Here is a 9,693-nt window from a genome sequence, read left to right on the forward strand (position 1 = left end):
CACCCCTTCGGGCTTAATTGCTTAGGTTAGGGAGGCTACGAAACCAAACTTATCTATGTTTTTATTATCATCAATATTATCAATTTTGTTTTTTGCAATTTATATACTATCCCTTTCCTTTAGTTGTTACCTTCAACAAAAGAACATAATTAATGTAATAATCCAATGTGCAACCCACAATCATATGTTAAAGTGTGTGTGAGAAAATGAAGGTTTAAGAATACTTGTTAAATGAGTATATGAGCAGGATCAAGAGATAACAATGTGACAGTTTGTAAACCTGAATATTTCAAGAGGTATTATGATAGACCTTGGTAATGATACTTACTACTTACTAAGATGCATCTCAAGAGTCAATAAAATTTCCTCCTTACTCTGCCATCCTAATAAGGATACTTACTAAGATGCGTCTCAAGAGTTAATAAAACTGACTCTTTACTCTGCCATCCTAATAACAATTTTGTCAAATGGTTTTAATAATAGCAAAAACAGTTAGTAAGTTAGTTTTTTTTTTTTAATGTCAACTACTACCCTCTCCCCCCAACCAAAACGAGACATTGTCCTCAATGTCTTAAGGTAGAAAGATAGAGTATAGAAGACATCACCTGAAACAGCAAAAATGACAAACCTGAAACACACTTAAACAAATATAAGAAGTAACAAAACAAAACAATATGCTATTAATAAAACCAAAAGACACAAGGTTTCACAAATGAAGGCTCAAATCTAATCTAAGCTTTTTACGGCTTTTCTTACTTGACCAATTTAGGCGACTCATGCAGGGATCAATGACAGGGATGAAAGTTTGTAGTTGGTCAATCAATTGTTCAACAGTAGCAGCAGAGATTATGATTTGTTGTGCTGAAGATGTTAGAAATTCCTGTTCCACAGCTTGATCAAGGAAAGACAACAATTTATCATAAAAACCATTAACATTTAACAAACCTATAGGTTTATGGTGAATATTCAGTTGGGCCCAAGATGAAATATGAAAGATCTCTTCCAATATGCCCAAACCACCTGGTAAGGCAATGAAGGCATCAACATGGTTAAACATGGTATTCAGTCGGTCAGACATTGTGGGGACCTGTAGTTCCTCTCCAATTGTTTTTCTAATGATGTCCCCATTTGCTAAAGCTTTAGGGACAACCCTCAAAACTTGATTGCTTCCTAAAAATGCAGCCATTGACACACCTCTCATTAACCCAAAGTGCCTCCCCCATACACTAAATGAATCTTTCTCTCAGCTAGTACACGACCAAGATGATTTGCTGATTCTAAAAACTCTTTTTCTTTCCAAGGACTGGATCCACCGAAAACACAAATATTTCTTATGTAATGACTTGAGGAACCTGCCATTTCTACACACTTCTATATTTGATGAATGTATGGGTTGAGTAGAAATGAAGGGAAGGAAGAGAAGAATTTATAGATGAGAAATTGAAAATGCAATCATACCACCTATATGTAAGCCAGTTGTTGTCTCACACACTCTCTCTTTATTTATTTATTTTGACAAAGCATGTATGTACATGTAGTTGTGATTGTGGCTCACATCTTCCATTAGTTTTACACCCAAGAACGGCTTAAACGCCCTCTATGGGTCAAGGATAGGCTTCCCATCTAGTTTTCTTAGAAACTGGCAAACAAGGTCTTGTTTAGTCAGATTCCCAAGACTAAGTCAAGCATGTTCTTTATGGAATTGTGGCCATAAATCATGAATTACACGATGCACATCTCCACTAGGATGCATCTCAAGGGTCAACAAAAGATTATCTAAAGACCCCTTACTCAGGCCATCCTTAATGAATTGTATTTTATCTTCACGATTTACAGATACCATTCCTAAAGAACGACATGTCGCATTACAAGTCCATCTGGCATATTTGTGACAGACTTTCAATCGTTTTGCACGATGTTTCTTCGCAAAACTGCTTTTACCTGTTCCAGGCATGTGTGAAATGAAAGAATTGGAGGACTCACCTGATAATTAGACCTTTGCTTCAATTAGCCATCGAATATCTTCAGGAATTCCATGATTCATTAACAACCTCAATCTTGCACACTTAGCATGGTAAATTTTTGTAATCATATTTGGAGGCAAAGCGGGAAAATACTTTTTCAACTTTTCAAGAGTGGTGTCTATTTTCAAACAAGAATTGGGGAAAAGATTCAAAGAAGGGAGAAAGAGCAGAGAATTGTACAAATATATACAGATATCAGTTATTTGGGAAACTAAAAGAACCGATTTAAGTCACGGAGTACCGTTATCCGCCATTTGACCGAGATGAGAGAGAGACTAGCAAAATAAAAGATACACCAAAACAAAACACAAAACAATGTGAGAAAAAGAATCAATCTTTATATACAGGATCACTCAATTGAATAGAGTCATGTTCAATTCAAAAATTGTCCAAATAAACTTTCAAACGATGCCCATTTACCTTGAAAACATTGTCATTCTTTGGATTCTCGATATCACAAGCCCTATATGGATACACATGTTTCACAATAAAAAGACCGCTCCATCTTGATCTTAGTTTTCCAAGAAATAAATGGAGTCGAGAATTATAAAGCAAGACTTTTTTACCAATATTGAATGTTTTTCTAAGTATTTTCTTGTCATGAAAGTCTTTGAGTCTTGCTTTATGAATTCTTGAATTGTCATATGCATCATTTCTTATTTCCTCAAGCTCATTTATTTGCAATTTTCACAGCTAACTAGCATCATCAAGGTTTGAATTGAAAGCTTTAATAGACCAATAAGCTTTATGTTCAATTTCCACAGGCAAGTGACAAGGTTTTCCATAGACTAGTCTATAAGGTGACATACCTAATGATGTTTTATAAGCAGTTTGATAAGCCCAAAGTGCATCATTAAGTCTTAAAGACCAGTCTTTTCTATTAGGGGTCACTGTTTTCTCCAAGATTTGTTTGATCTCCCTATTAGCAAGCTTTACTTGTCCACTTGTCTAAGGGTGATAAGGGGTGGCAACTTTGTGTGTGATTTCATATTTCTTCATTAAAGAATCAAATGGCTTGTTACAAAAATGTGTTCCACTATCACTTATCATGGCTTGAGGAATTCCAAATCGACTCAAAATATTATCTTTCAAAAACTTTATCACTGTTTTATGATCATTTTTTCGACTTGGAATTGCCTCTATTCATTTTGAAACATAATCTAATGCGACTAATATGTACACGAAACCAAATGGAGGAAATGAACCCATGAAATCTATAACCCAACAGTCAAAGATCTCAATGACAAGAATAGGATTTAAAGGCATCATATGACGTTTTGAAATAGATCCTAATTTTTGACAATTTTCACAAGTCTTGCAGAATGCATGTGAGTCCTAGAACATGGTGGGCCAGTAAAATCCACTTTGTAAGATTTTTACAGTTGTCTTTTTTTACGAGAAATGACCCCCACATGCCTCAGAATGACAAAATTTAATAATACTACTTACCTCATTGTCAGGAATGAATCTTAGAAATATTTGATTAGGACAATATTTGAATAAATAAGGGTCATTCCAATAAAAGTTCTTCACTTCGTTCAAGAACTTTCTTTTATCTTGGGTACTCCAATGAGCTGGCAATTGTCCTGAAACAAGAAAATTAACAATATTAGCAAACCAAGGCATCGTAGAAATGAAAAGTAAAGATTCATCGGGAAAGTAGTCATCGATTGGTGTGATGTCAGATTTCGAATCTGTTGTCAATCTTGACAAATGATCTGCAACAACATTTTTGGTGCCTTTCTTGTCTTTGATTATGATATCAAATTCTTGAAGTAACAAAATCCACCGCACCAATCTAGCCTTAGAATCTTTCTTAGAAAGAAGATATTTCAATGCTGTATGATCACTAAAAATAACAACAGGTGAGCCAACAAGATAAGACCTGAATTTATCACATGCAAATACTACTGCAAGTAATTCTTTTTCAGTGGTGGTGTAATTCATTTGAGCACTATTTAAAGTTTTACTTGCATAGTAAATCACATAAGGTTTCTTATCTTTTTTTTGTCCCAACACAGCACCCACGGCATAATCACTAGCGTCACACATTATTTCAAAAGGTAATGACCAATTAGGAGGTTGAATAATAGGAGCAGAAGTAAGCAAGTTTTTAAGTTTAACAAAGGCTTCTTCACAATGTTCAGTTCATTCAAAAATATTATCCTTTGTTAGAAGGTTACTCAAGGGCTTAGATATTACACTAAAATCTTTGATGAACCTTCTATAAAAACCAGCATGTCCTAAGAATGATCTAAAATCTTTAACAGATTTTGGTGTTGGTAAGTTGGCAATTAACTCGATTTTAGATTTATCAACCTCAATTCCTTTCGATGAAACAATGTGACCAAGTACAATGTCGTTTGTTACCATAAAGTGACATTTTTCCCAATTTAGTACAAGATTCTTCTCTTCACACCTGCTCAAAACCTTTTCTAAGTTAGTCAAACAATCATCAAATGAATCACCAAAAATAGAAAAATCATCCATAAAAATCTCAAGAAAACGTTCAACCATATCACTGAATATGCTAAGCATGCATCTTTGAAATGTGGATGGTGCATTACATAATCCAAAAGGCATCCTTCGATATGCAAAAGTACCAAATGGACATGTGAAAGTAGTCTTCTCTTGATCTTCCAATGCAATTTCAATTTGATTGTAACCTGAATAGCCATCCAGGAAACAATAAAATTCATGACCTACAACTCTTTCTAGGATTTGATCCATGAAAGGTAAAGGGAAATGATCTTTTCTAGTCATTGAATTAAGTTTCCTATAGTCAATGCACATGCGCCAACCAGTAATAGTCCTCGTTGGAATTAACTCATTTTTCTCATTTGTTATCACAGTGACTCCAGACTTTTTGGGTACAACTTGGGTAGGACTTACCCATTTGCTGTCAGAAATAGGATAAATGATTCCATTATCTAGAAGCTTAATGACTTCATTTTTCACTACTTCTTTCATATTAGGATTAAGCCTTCATTGCATTTCTCTAAAGGGTTTAGCATTTTCCTCCAAATAAATCCTGTGTGTGCAAATCAAAAGGCTAATTCCTTTTATGTCAGCTATGGTCCATCCTAATGCATTTTTGTGCATTTTCAGAGTCTGTAATAACTTACCTTCTTGATGTGCATTAAGTTTGAAAGAGATTATTACCGAAAAATTTTTATTTTCTCCCAAAAATGAGTATTTGAGATTAAATGGTAACGGCTTCAATTCAGGTTTTGGTGGTTGAACACTTGAAGGTATGGGCTCAATTGATCGTGGTGGCAATTCTTCAATTTGTGGTCTCCAATTACATGCCTTTGATTCTTCCTGAAAGTAAACCATTTGCAAATCATCAGATTCATCAATCTCAGTTTCACTAGAACTGGTTTGAAATTGATCATGAACTAATTTTTCAATAAAGTCCACTTCCTGTAAATCATTATCATCTCTAGGTTGCTTGTAAATGTTGAAAATATTCATCTCCAATGTCATGTTTTCAAATGATAGCTTCATCAGTCCATTCCTACAATTAATCAATGCATTAGAAGTGGCAAGAAATGGACGTCCTAAAATGACAGGAATTGAATTACATGCTTCAACAGGTTGTGTATCCAAGACAACAAAATCTACAGGGTAAATGAATTTATCAACTTGTACTAACACATCCTCAACTATTCCTCTAGGCACTTTTACAGATCTATTAGCAAGTAAAAGAGTTACAGAGGTTGGTTTTAACTCACCTAGATTGAGACTTTGAAAGACTGAATATGGAAGTAAATTCACACTAGCTCCAAGATCAAGTAAGGCTCTTTCAATTTTATGTTCTCTAATAAAGCATGAAATTCTAGGACAACCAGGGTCTTTATATTTCAAAGCATTATTGTTCTGAAGAATGGCACTTACTTATTTGGCTAAAAAGGCTTTCTTTTTCACAATCAGTTTTCTCTTCATAGTGCACAGATCTATCAAAAATTTAGCATAGGAAGGAACCTGTTTAATAGCATCCAACAAAGGTATATTGATCCTTACCTGTTTGAAAGTTTCAAAGATTTCAAAGTTGTGATTGACTTTCCTTTGTTTGGTCATGGCATGAGGAAATGGAAGTGCTGGCGGGGAATCAACCTTTTCTTTGCAATGTTCAGATTCAACCTCTTCCTTACCCTCAGAGATAGACTGTTCATCTTTCTCATAAGGTTCAAGAGTGGGTTTTTCAATAACCTTACCATTATGAAGAGTGATGACTGATTTGACTTGATCCATGTGTTGGCTTCCAGAACTACTTGCATTTGCATTGTATTGCCCCTTTGGATTTTGCTGTGGTTGAGATGGAAAGTTACCTTTGTCTTGGAAACTGAGAGCAGATGTTAATTTTGCAAGAGCATCTTTAAAATCTATCATGCTTTGAGCAAGTTGAGTGTTGATTGTCTCCTGCTTTTCAATGAATGCATGCAATGTTTCCTCAAGATTTCTTCTAGGAGGTAGAGCATAAGGAGGTGCATATCCATGAGAATTTTGGAAATTATGGTGTGCTTGAAATGGTGGTTGTGAAGTTTGAGCATTGTTGCTATCACTCTTCCAACTAAAATTTGGATGATTTCTCCAACCAGGGTTATACGATTGTGAGTATGGGTTATGATTGGGCCTTTGGAAACTATTTAAAGCATGGGCTTGTTCATGGAGGCATTCCCTAAAAGAAGGCAAAGTTGGACAATCATTTGTTGAGTGTTCCTTGGTTTCATAGATTTGACACACAATGTCTTGAATAGATTTTAATTGACCACTCTTTTTCAATTCAAGTGCTTCAACTTTTCTAGCTAAAGATGCAAACTTGGCTTGAGGTCATGATCTTCCCTAAGGTTGTGCATACCTCCACTAGATGTATAAGGTTGAGTTTTACTTGGTGCCTCATAAGTACCTGTGGTGTCCTAATTTTGAGCATTTTTGGCTAGCAAGTCTAGGTACTCCATTGCTTCATTAGGGTCTTTATCTTCGAAAGTTCCATTGCACATCAATTCAATCATTTTCCTATCTCTAGGTGTTAAACCTTCATAAAAATGTGAAATCAATCTCCATGTTTCAAAACCATGATGTGGGCAAGTATTAAGCAAGTCTCGATACCTATCCCAACATTGGTAAAATGTTTCTCTTGGCTTTTGAGTGAAAGTGATGATTTATCTTTTGAAAGAGTTTTTTTCTGTGAGACGGAAAAAACTTCTTTAAAAATTGTTGTTGCATTTCATCCCAAGCACGAATAGATCCTGGTCTCAAATTTTGTAGCTATGTTTTAGCTTTATCTTAATGAAAAAGGAAAAAGCTTTAATCTAATAGTGTTCATGCTACAATTTGAGTCATTATAGGTATTACAGACCTCCTCAAATTCCCTTAAATGCAAGTATGGATTTTCTAAGTCTAAGCCATGAAAAGAGGGTAAAAGTTGAATAATGGTTGGCTTAAAATTAAAATGAGATGCATCAAGAGGGAAAACTATGCATGAGGGTGCACTTGTTCTTGTGGGATTCATATGGTCTCTAAGTGTTCTCATACAATTATTCTCATTATGAAGCGATTGATTATCTTCTTCGACCATATTTTCTGAAAATGAAGAAGATACCCTACAAAGTCGACCACTTAATGTATGTGACCAAACTCTCATGCACGTGTAAGAAAAGAATAAAAGGAAGAAAAGAAAAGAGAAGAAAAAGAAACAAAACAAAACAAAGGAAACAAAAGTTAGATCAAATGAAAAGTGAAAAGAGAATATAAAATAAATATTATAATTTATACAAGAATTTACCTCCCTGGCCAAAAACTTGATAGGACCAAAAGCTTGATGTCTTCTCCCAAGTGCAGAAGTGTCGAAGTAATAAATAACCCGGTAAGACCGGGGTCGAACCACAGAGAGGTTAATTGTATAAACTATAAATAACAATACAACAACAATAACAACAATAATAACAATAATAGTAATAGTAATAATACTCAGTACGTGGTGTTGTTATACCTGAGAATGATCTAAAAGATCGGGTCACACGTTTCCAGCCTATATACTGATTTTATGAAAAGATCAAAGAGATATATTATATAATATAAATAGATTTCTGATGTGAATGAACAAGGCAAGACCAACAATGTCAGGATCCTTGATCAAACACAGAGCATACTTAATGTACATAAAATATAACAAGAATGTAAATAGTAGTAGTAGTAGTAGTAAAAATAAAAAATAAAAAAAGAAGAGGAAGAAGTTAATGTGAGAACTTTGAGATGGAAGATTAATGTAATGATTAAACAATGATAAAAACAAATGTCAAGGTTAGAAGATCCACTAATGGTATTTCAAAAAAGTATAGTATAAACTCTTATTACTCAATTGGAAACCACGCACAAAGGAGGTTCCAATCAGATTATAATTGTTAACATGATTACATTAATTATCTTATTTGAGTAATGCCAATACTTGTAAATATTATCAGGTATTCACGGTGATAACTTATGTTAACAACAAATCAAGTTCCTTTCATAGCACAGGTGTAGGTTATACTATACGGTTGGGCTATGAAAGTGCCAAGAATTTGTTGTACCAAGGGTTGTTCAACACAAATCTAGATTAACCATTTAACAAGCAAGGTATTAACAGTAAGCAAGATAATAAATATAAAACATGTTAATATCAAGCATTTAAATATCAAGAATTCCTTGTCTCTTCACATTTTCCAGGAATAATTTCATATTCCATTTTTTTTTCCTTAAGGGTGGACGATCACCGCGACGTTGTACATGTGCGACAACATCAATAATCAATTACCAAATGAATAGGTTTGAATTTTAGCCTATAAAAGGAGGTATTTGCCATTTATTTAGGCATCTTAGTTTTCAGATCAAGATCATGTTCTTGCTCCCTTTCTTTATATTTTTGTAATGCTTAAGTTTTGCTTTCATTAATCTCTTGTTTATGCTTTTCATTTCCTTTACTGTACTTAGTTAACTTATATCATGTTTATGTTCTTATATTTGTTGTTTATGTTTTTCTTCTTCATAATTTTTAGCTAAGTTTATCATGTCAAGGTGAAAACGTTTCACTAATGGTGTTAGGATAAGTATAATATAAACTCAATATGAACTTCAATGCTTATATCCTAAACAACTTGCTATTAACATGTCTTATCATTTTTATCTTATTAATTCTTCATACCTTGCTTGTTAAATGATTAATCTATATTTGTGTTGTGTAACACTTGGTACATCAAATACTTGATCCTTTATAGTCTTCGGCTGACATTGTTATTATGAAAGGAAGTTGATTTGTTGTCAACATAAGTTAGCATCATGAATACCTGATAAAATTTATAAGTATGGTATTATGTAAATAAGATGATTAATATGATCATGTTGATAATTTATAAAGAGTTTATACTTTACTTATCTCTAATACTATTAGTGGATCCTTGACATTTGTTTTTATCATTGTTTAATCCTCACATTAATCTTATATCTCAAAGTCCTCATTAACTCATCATCACCATCATCCTTGTTATTGTTGTTATTGTTATTATTATTATAGTTAACCTCCCTATGTTTCGACCCCGGTCTTGCCGGGTTATTTATTACTTTGATAGTCCTCCACTTGGGATAAGACATCAATCTTTTAATCGTGTAAAGTTTTTGGCGCCGTTGC

General features: G+C 33.8%; 1 pseudogene; it reads right to left on the minus strand.

The window, feature by feature from the left end:
* Window positions 1-1,597: 1,597 nt before the first annotated feature.
* On the minus strand, window positions 1,598-9,297 carry LOC118056993 (uncharacterized; annotated as a pseudogene).
* Between the last annotated feature and the right edge of the window lie 396 nt (window positions 9,298-9,693).

The sequence above is a fragment of the Populus alba genome, chromosome 8 (genome assembly GCF_005239225.2).
Source record: "Populus alba chromosome 8, ASM523922v2, whole genome shotgun sequence".
NCBI lineage: Eukaryota > Viridiplantae > Streptophyta > Magnoliopsida > Malpighiales > Salicaceae > Populus > Populus alba.